Source organism: Larimichthys crocea, chromosome VII (genome assembly GCF_000972845.2).
Source record: "Larimichthys crocea isolate SSNF chromosome VII, L_crocea_2.0, whole genome shotgun sequence".
NCBI lineage: Eukaryota > Metazoa > Chordata > Actinopteri > Sciaenidae > Larimichthys > Larimichthys crocea.
Window position 1 is genome coordinate 28,174,163 of NC_040017.1, and position 19,306 is coordinate 28,193,468.

Genomic DNA, 19,306 nt, shown 5'->3' on the forward strand with positions numbered 1-19,306 from the left:
TAAAATGTATCTTTTCGTGCAGCAGTCTCTGGTTCCAGTTTATTCTGGCTCTTGTGCGTGGGAATGATTTTAAAATGACAGACTCTCCTGGTTGTTGTCTCTAACCGGTTTCTTCCCGTCCTGACACCAAAATTTGACACTCGCTGCCGAAAATTCCTTCTCGGCTTCACGCTGTGAAGTGCCAGTGTGTTTTCTGCCTCTGACAGCTCCCCGCAGGAAACAAATGCAAATTATAAAACCGATTTTTTTTGTTTGAGATTCAGAGGATTTTCCTTTAATGACCAGAGTCCCGAGGGGCGAATAGAAAGCAGGGCAGGACACAAAGCATTATGGGAGGAGGGGACCGGTGTAGAGGTGCCAAGCTGGGCTGATTTTGAGTCGGAGCGGGACTGGCAGCATTATTTTACAGAAGTGCTGACAGTTCCCAACCAGAAAATGTGCTTAGAAACCCAGAGAATCTTCTGCAGTCACCTATTTAGTCTTTGTCACTTGAGCCTCAAAGGATCTTTTTATAAGTGTGGAAACACATTTAGGAAGTGGGCCAAACTCGTCCTCCCATAAGTCTCTGCAGGAGTCTGGAAGTTACTGACTGAAAGAGACAGAGCGTGGTGTAAGACAGCACAGATAGGTAAAGGAAGGAGTGAGACAGGAACTTCACACCGCCTGTCTGTGGTGGTGTTCCTCACAGGTTAGCGGTTCGGCTGCTTTGACAATTGTCAGACAACGTCAGCTTTGTCCCTGCAGGTTGTCGCAGTCAGCAGGGAAACTCTGAACCTGACCGAGGCCGCCAGCGCCTCCAACAGCACCGGCACTCGAGGGTGGAGCAAACCCAAATCCAATTTCTTCTTGTTGTTTTCATGATTGTCGCAGTTTGACACCAACTAGTGCAACTGAAACCTCCAATTGGAGAATCTTTCATTGGTTCCACTCATTGTACACGAAGGTCTCGATGACCACTGACAGTATGAAGAATGGGCAGCGTATCTGTGACGTCATCCACAGCTTCTCCTGCCTCCCAGCTACACTGTAGCAAATTACATTAACCACATAATGTACTGGAGAGTTCCTTGGTTAGGACTGGCTGCCTGTTGTTCTGTAGTAAACATGCAGCAACATCTCTGAGTGGACAGATGATTAACACAGGTTGAACATACTGCTGCGACCATCATTATCAGTGCAAATGTATTCATAGATATTCATTGGTTAAAACACTGGAGGTACTGTGATTAACGAATGTGTACTTGTGTTTGACGTTTTCATTTTTCAGTCCCGACATCGGAATTATCTCGTCGTTTTGTCTCCATACAAACTAAATATTTAAATTTTTACTTTAACTGGTGAAAGATGTCTCTGTCTGCTCTGATGATTCCCATGAATATGAATGAAATGAGATTTGTAAACTAGAGAGCAAGTTCAGTCTTTGGTCTTTATGTTTCCATTCATGCAGTTTACAGAAAATAGTTAAGACAGCAGACATCTGTGTGTGATTGTAGCAGCAATTACTTTATCAGACAGTTTCTCTGTCGTACGATACTTAGAGACTATTTTTTCAGACTCATAAGTCTGATATTCTGTGGTGTGTGTGTCTTTACTTTCCCTAAATATAAAGAGCTACAGCTGTTTTATCTGACTTTTCTTCCAGCACAAATTGAAACTTCCATTATTATGTTGAGCACAAACAAACCACCTCTTACCCTCCTCTTCTCTTTGTCTCTCTTTGCAGGGAATCAGAATTTGACTGACAGCTCGCTGAGCCAATGACAAGCCTCTTGGACCTTTAACGCACATCCGCAGGGTCAAACCTGCGCACCACGAGTACGTACAGGTGAACCCGGATGAGCTGTTTCCTGCCCAGAGAGAAGAGGACGCCCCCCCATCCCGTTAAAGAGGCAGTAAGTCATTTAATGCTAAGCTAACGTTGCTCATCACTGTTGGAGATGAATCAGGCCTGATTGGTGGAGGTGAAGGTTTGGATTCGCTGGTTTCTGTCGTCATGAAGTGGTTTCAAAGTCTCCTGTGAAAACAAGCAGCAGGGACTTGTCGTGGATGTTGATGTTGGTATTTACATTAAATTACCACCGCTAAGCATTGAAGCTAGCACTATGAGATATTGTCAGCTTCTACCTTCCAGTAAACAAACAGAACCTCTGAACCAGCAGTGTCCAGTCTAACAGCGAACACAGCGACAGAACCTCTGAACCGGCAGTGTCCAGTCTAACAGTGAACACAGCGACAGAACCTCTGAACCGGCAGTGTCCAGTCTAACAGTGAACACAGCGAGGTGGTTTTCTTGCCGGGTCTGGCTCCTGGCTTCCCGGGCTGAGTCAGTTTAGTAGCTACTTTAGTGTTTAGACTAAAACTACCTGTCCATCATAAAGTGTGTGAATCACAGAGAGTTGAAGCTGAGCAGTCAGAGTCTAATGTATTGTGACTAAAACCTGATCCACTTTGAATAAAGTTGTGCTTTTGTACAGTAACCGGTGAGGCCCGGCCACAGATGACTGTAGCAGCCCTCACAATCAGATTTCAAAGTGGCGTTTTAAAGGTTAGTGCCTATAAATCTGAAGCAGGCTGTGATGTGCTTCATCGGCTCGAGGATGACCTCGCTGAGAGCTTTTATACAAACTCATAAAAGAAGAAGAAAACAATTGAAGCAACTCGCAATTAGAGTGTGTGAGAGAGACAGTGACTTTAGCTAATGCAGCCTTAATAGCCACATTAGTTTTCTCGCTCCGAGTGAATCGTTTGAAGCAACTCCAACGAGAAAATAGGTCCATTAGGTAGCTATAGATCTGCTAACACACACACACTTTTATACACAGTACACAACAAACCTTTATCGCCCACACACTTCACTTGATATTCTGCTCATACACACACATTCATATCTTTTCTCATTCAAGAGTTTTCTATCAGAGCTAATTTGCCGCGGCAGCATTCACCGCGGCGCTGACAGGAGTTTCCTAATGAGACGGAGAGCTCGCAGTAATGGCAGGTGTTGGGCCTTGAATCAGGATTACAGTAATGAGATCAACAGGCTCTAATGGTCACAAGCAGAATAATAAGAAGGACAGACGCAGGATGAGAGAGGCGATAATGAGAGCGAGGGCGGGGAAGAGAGTCCGACCAACAACAGAGTTTACAACAGTAAGAGGCGAGCGCTGACGGCGCGTGGGGGGCGGTCAGGACTGAGGCACATCGCCAAAACATCACAGATCAGCCATAACATCACGACCACCTGTCTAATATTGTGCAGGACCATTTTTGGCGGCCAAAACAGCCCTGATCCGCCGAGGCCTGGACTCCTCCAGACCTCATCAAGACTTTGGCAGCAGATTCTTTAAGTCCTGGAAGTTTTGAGGTAGGCCTCCATGGATTGGCCAAGTCAACACCGTTGTGTTCCTCAAACCATTCCTGAACCACGTTTTCTTTGTGCCAGGGTGCATTATCCTGCTGAAAGAGGCCACTGCCATCAGGGAATACTCTAACTGTGGAGGTTCTCAGTAGTCCAGGTTATCTTTCTTCAAGAAGGACTTGGTTGTAGATCTGTGAAGGAAACCCAGGTATTTCACCTTGGATGACTGAAGCAGAGGTGAAACATCTTCACAGATCTTCAACCAAGTCCAGTCCAAGTCCACATTTAACCCTTCTCAAAAAAATCTGAGAATACCGTCTGTGTCGAAGGTTCCCAGATGAACCTCGGCCACTCATGACCCTGTCTGCTTTTCCTTCCTTGGTTAGTTAACACTCCACACGAGCTGCTGTTCTGGAGATGTTCTGACCCAGTCGTCTCTGTTGTATAATGAATATTAAACTCTCCATCCGGTTCCTCTCAAGTTTGTAAGTGCTGCCTGCATACTGAGTACTTTCCATTACCGCCCTCTCGCTGTTTTTTTTGTTGAGCTCTGCAGTGAGTCAAGAAATGCTCTTATAAATACTCATCATTAGCCGAGGAGCTGCTTCTTCCTGCAGAGCCGCTGGGCACAAAGTTTGGCTTGAGTTATGTGCATATAAGAAACAACTTTCTTTTTCTTTCATTGCTGCTAAATGTCGGGACCGCAGGGACTCCATGGAGGGATTTTGTTCATTGTGTGAACTGAACTGGGCTTTTACTGTGAAAAGTTTTTAGGTTTCGCACCTGTCCTCGGGTCACTTCCTGTCACTGTAAGCCAACTTCCTTACCTGCTCAACAAAACTTTGTTCACTCTCTTCTTCTTCTGCTTTAATATGAATTAAAATCATTATTTAGCCTAAACGAATGGATGGAAACGATGGAAAGAAGTTCTGGCGTGTTGTCCATCTTTATATAAAAGAGTTCATGTGCACAGATTAGTTGTGTATTCTCTTCTATTATCGAGCAAACATGACAATATTTTAATACGTATTTATGGGATGTCAGAGGTAACAATGTTGCGTTTAATATCCCCTTTGCTTCTGCTGTTTGTTGATCATAAACAATGGAAACGTTCTAACTACCCTAACAACAGAGAGATAAACTATAAAACAAAACTACTTCATTTATTAATTATGTGAATCCAGTCTTGTTGAACCAGAAGATGCTGCTTCAAACTAAATGTCCTCTCATAGACGTCTGCTGCTTTTCAATCCCTCATCTTCATTTAAAGTTCAGTCAGTGTTGTAAACAGACTTTTTTAGGACTTTGAGTTCCCGGCTCTCTCTGGCTTTCTGAATACTGAGCTGTCTAAGAGTTTCTGCCAGACCCCGTAAATATACCTGTGGAGGTAAACATAATGTTGCCGGTGTTAGATTAGGAAAACACTTTTGGAAATAGAGTATCTCGATGTTCCTTTTGGTATAAACTCAAGGTCAGCAGACATATTACCACCCTGACAGGGACTGAGGACACGGCCGGCTGCTGGCAGGCTGCTCGCCTTCACCAGCTCTCGCTCTGTCGCTTTATAACTTTTATTGATCAGGACGGAGCGGTGGAGCAGACAAGCCTATTACGGTACACGGTGCTGGCTGCAGAGCTGCCACGTGGAGGCAGATCCATCTCTGAGGGGGAAGTACAATGGGAGGAAGAGGAAGCCAAGAGGAGCCTTCATCCTCTGCAGTGCAGGAAAAAAGAGCAGCATCTCTAGATGACAACTCATACCATTCATATCTTGTTAAACAAACTGTGCAGGGGATCCAAAAGCTCTGGAATAATACTGGACGACACAGCTGATAGGATGTGATCCAAACATTACTCCAGATAACTACAGTGTTGTAAAGTCCAAATGTGTTGAGAAAAGGTCGATGTCATCATTTCCAAACTTCACAACATGTTTTAAAGGATCAGTGTGGAAGATTTAGGGAAGACATTTGACCTGCAGGGTCATTCTGAGGAAACAAAAACATAACCAGTCTTATTTTCAGGTGATAAACACTCATGAAAACATAGTTATGTGTACTCTGTGTACTCTTACTTACTGTGTACTCTACTCTGTACTTCTGGAGCCCCCTAAATCTGACACACTGGACCTTTAATCTGAGTAAGTTCTTTTTATCTAAAATCATAATATTATCAGTTGGACAGTTGGTCATATAGAAGTATAAATGAGGTTTAAATGTTACACTTGCCTCAGAATTGTTCTTAAGTTCAGTAATATGTTAAACGTGCTTCCACCTCTGGATGTAATAAATACTAATCCTGCACCTATAAGCTCCTAAATGTGAGCACACTTAACATTACAGCCTCTGCTCTTTTCAAACTTGTCACGTTATTATTTAATGTCAGCAACTTCAGTGTGCTCACTGTGGATTTTCTGCTGGCTCTGCATAAAACTTTGGCTCAGGCTTGTATTGTAAAATCAGGCTACAGTATGTCAATTATATTAGCCCTTCTTCAGCAATAACACACATCCAGTTTTGATGATGGAGTAGCAAATAAAGCGTCCCAAACGGCCTCCACTTCCCCTCGCTCCGCCGCTCCATTCGTCCCGAGGTGACTCCTGTTAGTGCCGAGAAGGGAGGGGCCTCGAACTTTCCAGACGACGGACTCCAGACGTGTCAGACAGCGTGTTTTAACGCTTTTAGCTGAGTCATTAAGTGTCTATGTATGCTTCCTTTCAGCTTCAGGAGCATTAGTGAGTTCAGACCGTCCAGCTCTGATCTCATTCAGCGTTGGACCTGTCAGAACCACATTCACGATTCTGCAAAGTAAACTTCAGCCTTCACAAACAAACCTGAGAGTGACAGCAGCTGTCAGGAGTCTGAGGACATCTTGTCTGGTTTGCAGCAAGTATGAAGAACTGAACCTCTCAAGTCAAACCTCCACTGAGCGAGTTAACCAGTGTTTATTTTATTATAGTTATTTTTTGATTTATACTCACCTGAAACCAAACAACTTTTCAAATGATGTTGCAGTGTGTTCCCGTCATGAAACTGTCTGAAGTCAAAGTCTGTTTCTCGTCCTAACATGTTTAATATTGTCGGAGGTCTTTAGTCCAGTGACGTTCAGTTACATAAACAGTGTCAACAACCAATGGAAGCACCATCTTCAGCACCATCGGGTAGCAGCATCTCAGCAGTAAACATGGAGAGGACTCTGGTTAGAGGAGATATCGGTGGAGCTGATGAGTGAACGACGTGTCCTCCTGTTTCTGTTCAACACTGTCTTCTTGTAAATTTGCACAAGGTGCATGGGAAATGAAGTCAAAATGGATTTAGCTGCAGTCTGAACAGTGTTCAGCCTTTTGACAGACTGTCTTTAGATGTGAGAGTGTGTCAGACTTCAGTCTTTGTTGATATCAGTTAGTGAGTTCCTGGTTAGTTTTAGTTGAGCCAGATCAACAAATTTAGTCAACTTTCATGTGTGAAAAGAGAAAAATAGGCGACTTTAACGAAGAGTTAGTAGTTTTGTTGCTCTTCCCACCACTCTGCTGATCAGACCTTTGGAGAGCACCGCAGTGCTCAGTGCTGCTACAATGAACAGAGATATAAATATATTTTTCTGGGTCAGGTGCAGATCTTAAAATACCAAAGCATCACTAAATCTACATTTCTACTATACCGGAGTTATTGCTCTATGTACCTGATAGTCCATCAAACATTCTAGTCCTGGAAAGAAAAACGTACATTTCATCAAAGTTTTTATTGACATCGTCATTCATCAAATGAACAGTTGGATTAACAACTCGACGACTGTAAGACTGACTGAGCACTTTCCAGCTCTGAGTAATAAAACACTAAATGACTTGATAACAGCTGTTCTTTTGAGCTTTTTGTTCGGGTCTGGACGTGTTGAATGAACTGAACTGGCAGCTTGTGCAGACGAGTCGAGTTCTTTCACACCAAACTGGGAAAAACAAAGAACAATCTCCAAGATTTCTTCTGGCAAGACAGATAATAATAGTTAGATCAGTGATGATTTCTCCGTCATGTATCCGTTCCGTTGATTCTCATGATTCAATCTGAATTTCAGAAACACCAAATAATTAATATTCTTTCCAGATGTTGACTCGAGTCAGTTTCCGTCTCATTTGAGCTCAGATTTCCATTTTTCTTTGCCCGGCCTTATCTCGTGCCGCAGCAGCAGCAGCAGCATCTGAAGTCGCTTCCATAAAGCGTCAGGCTCTTCGGCGTTCTGTCTAATTAGTTCAGAGATTTTCTTAACGACGCCTGGTTTCCTGCCAAACTGCCAGAGCTGCTAAAAAACAGCGGAGGAGCTTCTTCCGGCTGCTGTTTGGTGCCAGTTTGCCTCCTTGTTGTTCACTTTGTTGATGGTGAGACAGTTTTTTTATGGAAGTTATGAATGTGGCTCAGTAAAAAACACGTATGAGTGCCAGAAGTGATTACATTTCTAAAGTCTGTGTGTCTTAGATAGAATAAACACTTCTCACTTTCTTGGCATTTCTTTATCATCTGATTGGCAGCAGATTCACATAAACACACACAGTCTATTGTGTTTGTGTGACGTAGACAATCGATCATATCAAGAGCTCTTCATCCTCCTGAATGACCATGACAACCTTTATGAGTGCACATAACACACAATTCACAGTGAGTGGATTACCTCTGAATAGTCGATACAACGTTTGACCTGCGTTATTTTTATGTTTTTAGCCACCTGACGGTCAGATCAGGTGAAGTGGAGGTTAAACTTACGAGTCCAACAAACATGTTCAGCTGTACTCAAGTATTTGTTCTGATTACATTACTTACTGATCAAAACAGTGTTATGCATAGCTTTACAAATGAGTTCAGCAGCTAACGGGATCCATGATACTAATTTATGCATCGTCCAGCTCCTGTTCTGGCATGACACCAGCTCCTCTCCCCATCAGCCATATGATCCAGTTTCACTTCCAGGGTTTGCAGTCAGACTCGCCGTCAGAGAATTGAGGTTTCAGCCTTAATCTTCTAAATTAGCACGGATAACTTAATAAGAGTGAAATCTTAACACGGCGGCGTGGCTGTCTCCCCCGCTGTTTGTGTGCTGCAGACGTCAGGCCAATTTTTCATTCTTCATCTGTGCAGAGATTTCTTCCAGAGGCCCGACCCTGATCTGCTGCTCGGCTCCCCCCTGAGGAGGCCCGGTGTCACGGTAATGTTACACTTCACTCCTGAAGTGATGAATAACAAGCTTTGCTTACATCTGAATCTGATGAGATCTGATGCTGCTTGATAATCTGATAACAAAAGATCTGCAGTGACCATGAGGAGGCGGACGGGTCATCTCTGGATTCTGGGTCATTTCCAAACAGCTGTCTTAGCCGGAGACAGTGACTAAACTATAACCACGCAGTGAAGTTTAGAAAACTCAAAGAAATTAGAAATAAGTATTTTACTGTTGAGAGCCAGGTTTGGCTGTTCTTAAAGAGATGTTGTTTAGATACTCAGTGTGTTATTGTCACTTCTTCTTTATTCATTGGTCTGTGCGACGGCTCCTGATGAACGAGTTGAGTTTTCTAACTATTGTGCCGCAGACAGCTCGACTGTGCTTGTATAACTCAGCAGATATGAGTCCACGTCATGCTTTACTGGACATACAATGATGATGGATTTGATTTCCATATCAGATATCAGAGACGCCGTTTCTCAGTCTGCAGTTTATCTTCGTACGTCTGTTCTCACACTATGTAACTTTGGGCTCCGGGTCGGGAGAAGTACGTAACGCTTTACGGCACTAAGTCACACAGCAGCAACTATTTCACTGATTCTGGTGAAACTGGATCATATTTTATGGAGGAAATGTTTTCTGGTTTTCCCTCTGATGTCCTCCGGCTGCTCCGCCTCAACTCTCTGTGATTTACAGAGTTTGTGATGGAGACAAGAGTAAATGTGGGACTGACTTTTAGTGGTTGGTGAGAGCTTGGTGAAATAAAAGGCTGAAAGACAGACGCCGAGCTGGGCTGACTGCTGCTGGACTAGTCAGTGATATCAGCTGCTGCTGGGGACCTGGATGATGATTGGCTGTTGGATCAGAAGTAATGTAACCAGAGTAAATACTCGAGTACAGCTGAACATAGTTACCACAGCGGGATTACACTCTGAAACTGGAAGCAACAAATCACAACAAATGTTTGGTTTGTATCTCAGATGATCTTTGTCCAACATTAACCAGCGAGTTTCAGCTGCCCAACCAAACAAACAAGCTGGATTCGGTAAGTCGTGTCGTTTTAACGACCATGAAACTGCCGGTCTGTGATCCACACCCACGCTGTGATGGTGATGAAGGGTCATGGACTTGTAAAGTGAATAATACTTACACATTAACATACATATCCCATTAAACAGCAGTCTCCATGTCACCTTTTTACGCATTAGCATGTAAAGTCAGCAGCCTGGAGAAAATGATATACAGGATGTCCAAGTTCTTCATTAATTCCCGCTCTGTGGGCTGTTGACATCCTCTTTTTAATGAGCTGTGTTCAGTTTGTAGTCAGTCGACCGGCGGCGAAGGAGGAGGAGGTGGAGGACATGTTTGGCATCAAGAAAACGAGCAGCTTCTGGGTGTTAACAGCTACAGGTTTTCAGTAGATTGGTTAAAGTATACCCGAGTCCGTCAGTCATGTAACTGACTCTCCAGTCAAAGCAGTGTGAAATCCACAACAACGCCGTCAGCTCACCGTCCGCCATATCTCAAAGTCTGCCTCGCTGCCAGAACTCAGAGTGTTGGTGTGTGTCTGAGCCGGTCTGAGCCGGTCTGAGCTGGTGTGCCGCTGGTCTTAAAGGACCAGACCTGAAGTTTTGAGATAAATTGAACAAAAGACGCTGGTAACAATTCATATCAGCCCTGAACGTTTGTATGATGGAACAATCTACTGCTGGAACTTCCTCTATTTGTTCCACAATAAATATATTTAACGTGAAGGCAGCGGCAGAAGTGTTGACGATGAGATTCAAGTGGAGGTGAGCCAACATCACCAAAGACTCAATGATGTTTTAATTTTTGTATCAAAAATTGACGTATTAACAAACTTATCAACTAGAATTAAGAATTAGCAGAAGTTTGTTGTCTGAAGTTGGTTTGGCAGGTGGCTTTAGGTCTGTGAGGACCAAACTGGGTGTGTATGTTTACACCAGTAAGCCTACATGTGTTGGACAGTCTCAAGTCCAAGACCGACCTCGAGTCCAACTCACTTAGACACAAAAACATAAATTCTAAAAATATCCGTTTCCCTCGAAGACTTCGGTGTTGAAATGATTCTCTCGTGATTTTTTTTATTGTCCATGTTTCGTTTTTCTTTTTGCCGCACCAAGAAAACTTCAACTCAGCTTTTTAGCTGCCTCTTCGTTCTCTGGTCTACGTGCATCTGTTTACACTTTCGTGGACATCCATTGACGGTGGGCAGGATTACACATTGCCATTGACTATTACATGGAGCTCAGCACTGAACAAACAAAGCGTTGTTTTGTCACTTAAACACAAAAACGTGATAACAGAGAGATCCTTTAACTTCTGCACATCAGCACTAAATTCATCACAGCAGCAGTTTTAGTCACAGACCTTCATCCAGACGACATTTCTGTTCGTACAGTCACACAGAAGGTGTCCAAACATTATTCAGCATGTCTCCCGTAGGTGAAAGTGAAGCTGGAAGTCCAACTTTAACAAATTACCCATCATTTTGTGTCCACTAAAGCATAATATCCGCGTGCCCCCGGACTCATGGAGATACAGCACAGAGCTGACTGAGCATCCTCAGCCGAGCCAACATGAGCTCAGTGTTTCAGAGTCAGCAGCAGGAAGAGACGCAGGATTTACTACAGATCTAGATCTAATTAAAGCGACCGGTTCACGGGATTAGAGTTCAAATCCCACCCACGGCTTCTGTTTGAGTTTGTGTCACGAAAAAACATGTGAGTGCAGCCACAGACCGGAGGTGTGATTTACACATGATGACACCTTCATCAGACGTCCTGCACACACCTGTATCTGATGTTCGGTCTTCCAGGTGTGCTCCTCTTCTTCTGTTTATCACATTAACTGTGCTGAACGTTATGAAACTTTCTTTTCTCAACGTAAAATATGAAGCTAACATGCATCCTCAGCGGATACTACTTACCTGTCCACAGTGATGTGATTCACAGTCTGTAACTTCTGTTGTGTTCTTGACCTGTACCTTCATGATTTGTTGTCTCCAGAGTGTAATCCCACTCTCGTCTCTCCTCTTCAGCTTTGGTTTCCATGTCTCGATGCTCCCAGACCTTTCCTTTCTTTCCTCGTTGCCTTCTCTCTCTTCCTTTCTTCTCTCATGTAGAGTTTAAACAGCAGCAGGGAGGCAGCAGATAAGGCCGAGGCCTTGTAAGCTCGTGTATCTCTGCAGACAGGCGGCGTTTCCCCGGCCTCGCTCTGGTGATGTTGCTGTTGAATGTTGAAGTTGCTCAAGAGAGAAACCAGTGAAGCTCCACCAGTGTAGCTCCCAGTGAACTCTCACAGAGCGAGGCTTATCGCTTCTTGTTGCCGGGGAAGAAATGTGATACTTCTGGCGTCTTCTGCTGGAGCTGGCTTCGTTATACATCTGAGCTAATGGCTTCCTCCTATTGGGTAAAACCCCTGCAGTAGGTAATCCTCAGGGACCTATCAGAGTGCAGCGCCGTCTGGGGAGTGCAGGGTTGAATGTACTGATGCACTCTGGGTAGTCCGCTGGGAACGTCCTTTTTCTTGTGGTTGGAAGTCGGTGAAAATGAGCTGTGTGTGCAGATAGATGGTCACAAGTATGAAAGGCTGTGTGGAGACCAAAGGACTTCCTTTGGGTTTGTTGGACTTTATCGATACCTTTGAAAGAGAGGTTGGCTGAATGTAGGGCAGTGAGTGGAGGAACAGGTGAGTAGAAAGTACAAAGAAAGGCAGGTCGGTCGGTATAAGGGTTGAGAGACTAGTAAGTTTACAGCTGAGTGTCCTCTCAATGTTTTGTTTCTTTCTTTTATCAATGAAGATCGTAATTCCTGAGGTTTGTGAAGGTTCATCCAGGTCATCTTTCTTCAAGAACTGGACTTGGTTGTAGATCCATGAAGATGTTTCACCTCTCGTCGGCTGACTGGTCTACAATCCCACCAAGGCCAGCTACTCGGATCTACAACCAGAATTAACCTGAACATAATTAAAGAACTTTAACCAATCATGTTGAGTGATTAGACCCTAACCAAAGGGTTAGTAGATGAAGAAATGCTCATGAGTCATTTCAACCCGTTGTTTTTAACGTTGTTTCAACACGTTTTTAACGTATTCTCATTCTGCAGTCAAGTTAGCATGTTCAGTTGCAGTTGGGTTAAGTTCCGGCAACAAAACAGTTTGTTATGTAAGTCAACTTTCGTACATAACAGGAGGCAACCCGACATTCCACCTCTGCCAACATGGAGCCACCACACTGAGCTTCACAACAAACTGCATCTGAACCCAAAATGGGTGACAACACTTCTTCATGAATATCTGACATAAAACTTGTCAATGCAACCTTTCCTGCTTGCAGTGTTTTTTCTGGACTTCGGTCCCCCGAATGCAACAGATGACATAAAACCTGGAGCATTTTCTGACCTGTCAGCATCACGAGACGGTTACTTACCTAACAGCTTTCAGGTGTCTGAGCTTAAAACAACATGCTCCTCTTAAAATCTGCATTTTCTGGAGATATATTTTAGTCAGTATATGTGAGGCATCTCTCAGCACAATGTCTCTGTGCGTAGGCTGGCAGAGACTTGAGCAACGAGGGTTAAATCCAAGGTCTGCTGGCTTTAAAAGACGAGCTGTATCCTGATGACTGAAGCTGTTTGTGTTGCTGTTAATGCACATCACACTAAACAACAAGCACCGAGGAGATGAGACAACCCGTTGCCTTGGCTGCCAACAGACTCTGGAAATGTGCCGGCACAGATTAACAATAAAACATCGAACACGTTAAAATATAAAGACAGCTGCTTCAGTAAAGAACATCTTATTTATCAGACCTGGATTCAAAACAGGAGCTGAAATCACTTCAGAACCTCTGAACCAGCAGTGTCCAGTCTAACAGTGAACACAGCGACAGAACCTCTGAACCGACAGTCTCTAGTCTAACAGTGAGTACAGCAACAGAACCTCTGAACCGACAGTCTCCAGTCTAACAGTGAGTACAGCAACAGAACCTCTGAACCGGCAGTGTCCAGTCTAACAGTGAACACAGCAACCTACCGAGGTGGTTTTCTCTGATCCAGTTTACCTGCTGACCTACTAACTAACTTGAAATGTATTCACATCATTACCATCGGTAAACTGAGGGACTTACCCGGCTCTCACTGCCCAGACAGAGGCTGTTTTTTGGGGGGACAGTTAGCCCTCGTGCCTGCATGGAGGACTGACCATCGTGGTGCCTTTTCCACACATTTGGTATCACATTAAAGAGGAAGTTGTGCTTTTTAAAATGAAAACAACTTGTGATTGTCGAACTTCATAAATAGTTGTAGAAGAAACGTTACAATCATTTCATGCTCGCGTGTTTGTCAAAGTTATGACATCACGGCGCACATGGGACATGATGACATGTCACCGTTTCACCTGATGTATGTTGTTGTGATGTTCACGGGCTGAATATGTAAATGTGACGGCGTTCACAGCGACCCTGTGTGGGATTTGATGTGTTGTGATGTTGATTGCAGCATCCCACCACTTCCATCTCTCCAAATTTATCACCACCCCTCCGCCTCATCCCTCCATCTATCTCCCATCTGCTTCTCTGTCTTATTTACTTCAGGTGGAGATGCAACATGAAGCGGCGGCGTTGTCGGCCTGATCTCTGATTGCGGTCTCCCACCACTTTTGTCAGTCACATTTCATCATTTCAGACGCTCCTCTCCGGCTGCATCCCTCCATCCATCTCTCCGTATTTATTTGTTTATTTTCCGAGATGTGATTTGAAGAGGAGATGGAGCTGACGTCGGTTTGATGCCGATTGCAACATCCCACCGTCTCTGTCAGTCATAGTTTATCATGTTGTGCTCTCGCCTTCTTCGTCTCTCATGTTGATTTAGCGAGGGGAGGATTTGATACGAGAATTAGCTTCTGCTGATGTAATCTGGTGATATTGATTGCAGCATCCCACCTCTTCTGTCCGGTAAAATTTTTTTATGAGATGACACGTCAGCCCACTCCTCTGCTTCCTCCTGCCTTTGTGTCTTTGTAATGAAAAGGCATGCAGCATTCTATAGATTAGACCAGTATGTGTGTATTGAAGTATAATGTGGAAATTAAATCTATATTGAAAAGCATCAAAGAAAAGAGAAAATGTGGGCAGATGTAGGCGCCCATTCAGAGAAATCTCTGAATCAGTGACAGTTTAAAGGATGGACGGCGTATCCCTCAAAGTTGAAGCTAAAAATATGCAGCGCTGTTGGATGTCCTGCCTGGCTAACCTAAATACCGACAAAGACGTGGATCATCTGTGAACCTTAGGTGGGCTGAGTGAAGCCTGGAGTCTCTAATACGAGTACTAGTACATCAACTGTCATTCTGTTCAGTTGTTTGAGTACCAGCAACAGTTGCTTCATGTGGTTAATGTTGTGGAACAGTCACGTTTGTGGTCATGGTTTGACTTCAAATAGTTTGTGTTGGAACTGTTTCTTCCATTATCAAATAATTGCACCAACAGTTCTCACCGAGCTACTTGCTGATGTTCTTGTAGTCCGTGTGCAGGTCGACAACTTGTCCCTGACATCCGCAGCTTTTTTTCCCATAGAAAGTCTGCGGAGGCAGCTGAAGCTTCGAGTTGCCAAGCGACAAATCTGAAAGAGTTGGAGAGGATCTGCAAAAAGGGGGTTTCTCTGTTTTCTATCTTTTTTTTTTTTAACATTTTGTCTCTCAGAATGTAACTTGTGTTGATTCTGAACATGGACTGTCAGGGCATGTTTGACTGTACGAGGACATTGTCCCTCGTTATTCTATGATACCTGATTATTCCTTTGTCCTCGTTATAATTTCTACAGCCACCACATGTCTCCACCCAACAATAAATACTGTTTATACGGACAAACTATCAAAGCTGTCCTCCCTCTGTCCCTCTTTGTCTAGTTTCTACTTTCAACACGACCTTTCCTCGAGTCTCTTTGTGTTTCACCAACTTTTAATTTGGTGTTTTTTTTGTCCTTATCATGTTTTATCATGTCACTTTCAGCTCTCCGAGCTCGATACAGGGATGACATGTTTACTTCCTCTGTGCCGGGAGTTCATCCTCGCACTGATGCTGTTTCGCATCGATCCCGTTATTAAAGCTGCACAAACATAAAATGCATCATCACAACAAGCTGAAAGTGCATTTTCTTCCAATTCTGTCCAGCGAGTCGATCGAAGTAACCACTTAAAAGTGACTAATGTGTGAGTTCACCGTGTGTGTGCAGCGCTTAATGAACTAATTCTATTCTCCATGTTTTAAGGTCTCATAAACAGTTTCCATTGTTTGTTAAACATGAGTCAATATATCAGTTAAATTACACTGAACTCAGAATTTATTCATTACAAACAGTGTGTGTGTGTGAACGTCCAGTGTTTGTGGGTCAGCAGTTTATTTTGTGCTTTCGTCTCCAGCCAACCAGCATTCATTAGAGGGAGATCCATGTTCCTTGGTGGTTCGTTACAGCTTGTCTGTCTCTTGCAGCTGAAAGCGAACGTTTCGCTCGTGTCAACATTTTATCTGATCGGAGACTAATGGACTTTACCGGCGATGTGTGAAAGAAAGACGAGAGCCCTCTTCACAATTCAAGGTTTGTCTTTGTTGTTTGAACATGGCTTCACGTACATACATGTCTAGAAACTAAAGAGACAGTGTGCCGCATCCCTCCTTAGGATTAATTGAGGCTTCAACACACAAATGATTCTTCTAATGCAGCCTGTGTGGGAGGAAACTGCTCCTCTTCCTTCACATGATTGCAATGAACTCTTTATTATTTTCTAGACAAAGCACCATGACCTGAAAGACTTCACTTTTCAGTCGCCTTGCACCATAAAGAAAGCAGGCAGTGAAGAACAAGCCTGGCCTTGAGAAACAGGTAAACACTCTGTACAGTGACGCTTATTAACCAGCCTGCATATCTGCATTTAGTTTAATCAAAATTTGATCAATGCAAGCGTGCTCGAATGTAAAACTGAGCCAGAATTCCATCAAAATGTTACAATTACCTTCATGAATATGCATGAAAACATGCAATTAATTTTCCACTTTCTGAATCACTGTTCTGTGTTTGCCCACTGTGCAGACAGACTGGAATAATTCACATACAAACACGAGCGTTACTGGCAGTAATCAATTCTTATTGACATGTTTGCACAATAACATTTTCTTTGAATAGAAACGCGTTAAGTGAGATGAAGACAACACGTAGATGTATGAAGCCAGCATTGTTTATTATACGTGACACATTCACTGAGTGAAACTCAATCAAGCGGAAGTCGAGTGTGAGAACCTTAAAGTCTGAGGTCACGGTGGAATGCTTCCTCTGATTCGGGAGTTGAGTTTACGTGTCTTTGGGTCTTGTTGGTAAAATGTTGTTGGCCTGGTGGTTTGGATGTTGAACGTTGTGGTTCAGAAGAGGCTAAACCGGAAGGCAAAGCTCTTTTCAGTCCATCTACGCTTCAACCCTCACATATGGTCATGAGCTTTGGGTAGAAAGAGTGAAAGTACGGATATGAGGGGCTGAAATTAGTTTCTTCCGTAGGGTATGAGGCTCCATGGCACGTTTTTAGAAGTGTCTCTCGACTCTGCTGTGTGGAAAATATGCGACCGGTCTATTTTCAAACATTACAGAGCAGATCGAGCTGACCAGAAGTCAGACACACAAACTACTAAAACTACTTACTCATAATAGAAGCACATAAACCAAGAAAAACAAAACCAAATATGAGCAAAGTATAACAGCCGGGGGCAAAATGCTTCTGAAACGCTCATGGTGGGATGTGGATCCTCCTTGGACGCCGTCCTTTGGAAGTTTTCCAGGCACGTGCAACTGGAAGGAGACCCCGGATCAGTTCCAGAACTTTCTGGAGGGATTACATATCCCATCTGTCCCGGGAACGCCTCGGGATCACTGAGGAGGAGCTGGAAACTTCGCTCAGGAGACCCCGGGTTAACCTGCTGCCACGGTGATCCCGGATAAGTGCAAGACGATGGATGTATAGAAAATAAAAATAAACTTAATTTATACAACATCATCAAACTCAGGATGTTAAAATAGATCCAGAGTCTAATGAACACCAAAACAACAACAAAACAGCTAATAAAAGATAACACAGGCAATAAAAAGAACAATAAAATGATGAAATACTCCATAAAATCAACACAGTAAAATGTTGATCAAATAAAACAGAAGCATGATCATAAATAAGTATAAATACAAAACCATAAAATAACAAAACAGCCAGACTGAATAGATGAATATCAGTAGCCTGAGCTGGACGGCAGCAGGAACGAGCCTCCATATGGTGGCGAGTGGTTTATTGTATCTTTACCTGAGGCCAAATGACGACAGTAAAACATCCACACAGACAGATTTTACCTTCTGAGACTCGCTCATCAGCTGATGGTGAATTATCGGGACAATTAGCAGCAATAATTATCTTCCGGATGTCTAAGAAAGTGGAGGCGTTTTAAATAATGGGTATTAATAGTGTTCAGCGAGCATCGAACAGTAGTTTCCTGCCGTCTCATTAGATTCTTATGAAAGTTTATTTTCAGAGTTTCAGTGCATGATTCTGATTCTTATTCCTCTAACTGTTATTAATGACGCTCATGTTGTTTGTGTAACTTAAAATCAAGATGATGCTACACAGACTTGATTTGGACACTGAAGTAAACTGCTGTGAGCTCAGAGCACCGGGCGAATGTTAGTGTTTGTACCAAAGGAGTTTTAGACGTCCGGGTAGAGGAGGAGAAGGTTTCCAGGCCCAGCGGTCAGCAGCTTCTCTGGACATCATGACGAGAGTAAATGTGGGACTGACTTTTAGTGGTTGGTGAAATAAAGGGCTGAAAGACAGACGCCGAGCTGGGCTGACTGCTGTTTTCCAATTTTTCTTTTACACTGAGACATGCATGCAAAATAAAACACACACACACACACACACACACACACACTGAGGCCATCTGTTGATCTACCGTAGATTCGCCTGCTGGTGTAGCAGCCTCGTCCCCCTCACCGAGCATGACGACGTGTCAAAGTGTTTCGTTTGCCTGCCAAGTATCTCTCTCTCTGTCCACCGTCACCTCCTTCCATCTCCATCAACAATCTCTCCTTTTTCTACGTGCCACTCATCCTGTTCTTCTACCCTCCAGCTGATACATTCATTAAGCTGATATGACGTCACGTCGAGGAGTTAAACTAATGCAAAATGCAGTTTGTCAGCACAGGTGTTGACAGACTTTAACTTACCAGCCACCTTGATTTGAACGTAATGATTCACATATTTAACATGTATCTCTTCCCAAAGTGATGCACTGCGTATCGCTGTATGAAGCAACATCTTCAAAATATGACGCTGTAGCATCATCTCCAGCATCATTTCTGAACGTGCAGGGCTCCCAAATTAAGAATAGACACAGTTTGTGTTGGTTAACTAGTGAAACAGTCACACGTTGGTTAGGTTTAAGCACAAATATGAGTTCATCTATGCAAAAAAACGATCATAACTCTTGCTTACCTGATGTTACGTTCCGTCATTTAGCCTCTTTAGTAACTTTAAAGATGTCTTCCTCACATTTAATACACGGAACAAACATCAGTGTTTTAAATTTCTCACACCTCGAGCTTCCACTGGCACTCTGTGTTGCACCACCTACAGATTATCGTGTGAACCGGTTTCTAATATTCACATAAATAGTTTTGGATGGAGCCGAGCATC

The 19,306-nt window shown here is 43.5% G+C and overlaps 1 protein-coding gene across 1 annotated transcript in view; it reads left to right on the forward strand.

Moving 5' to 3' along the window:
• LOC113746131 (leucine-rich repeat and fibronectin type III domain-containing protein 1-like protein) overlaps nt 1-19,306 on the forward strand; it is a 201,293-nt gene that overhangs the window by 96,950 nt on the left and 85,037 nt on the right. Inside the window, 1 exon segment of the mRNA XM_074527724.1 lies at nt 1,724-1,892. The gene's annotated coding sequence lies outside the window, so the exon portion shown is untranslated.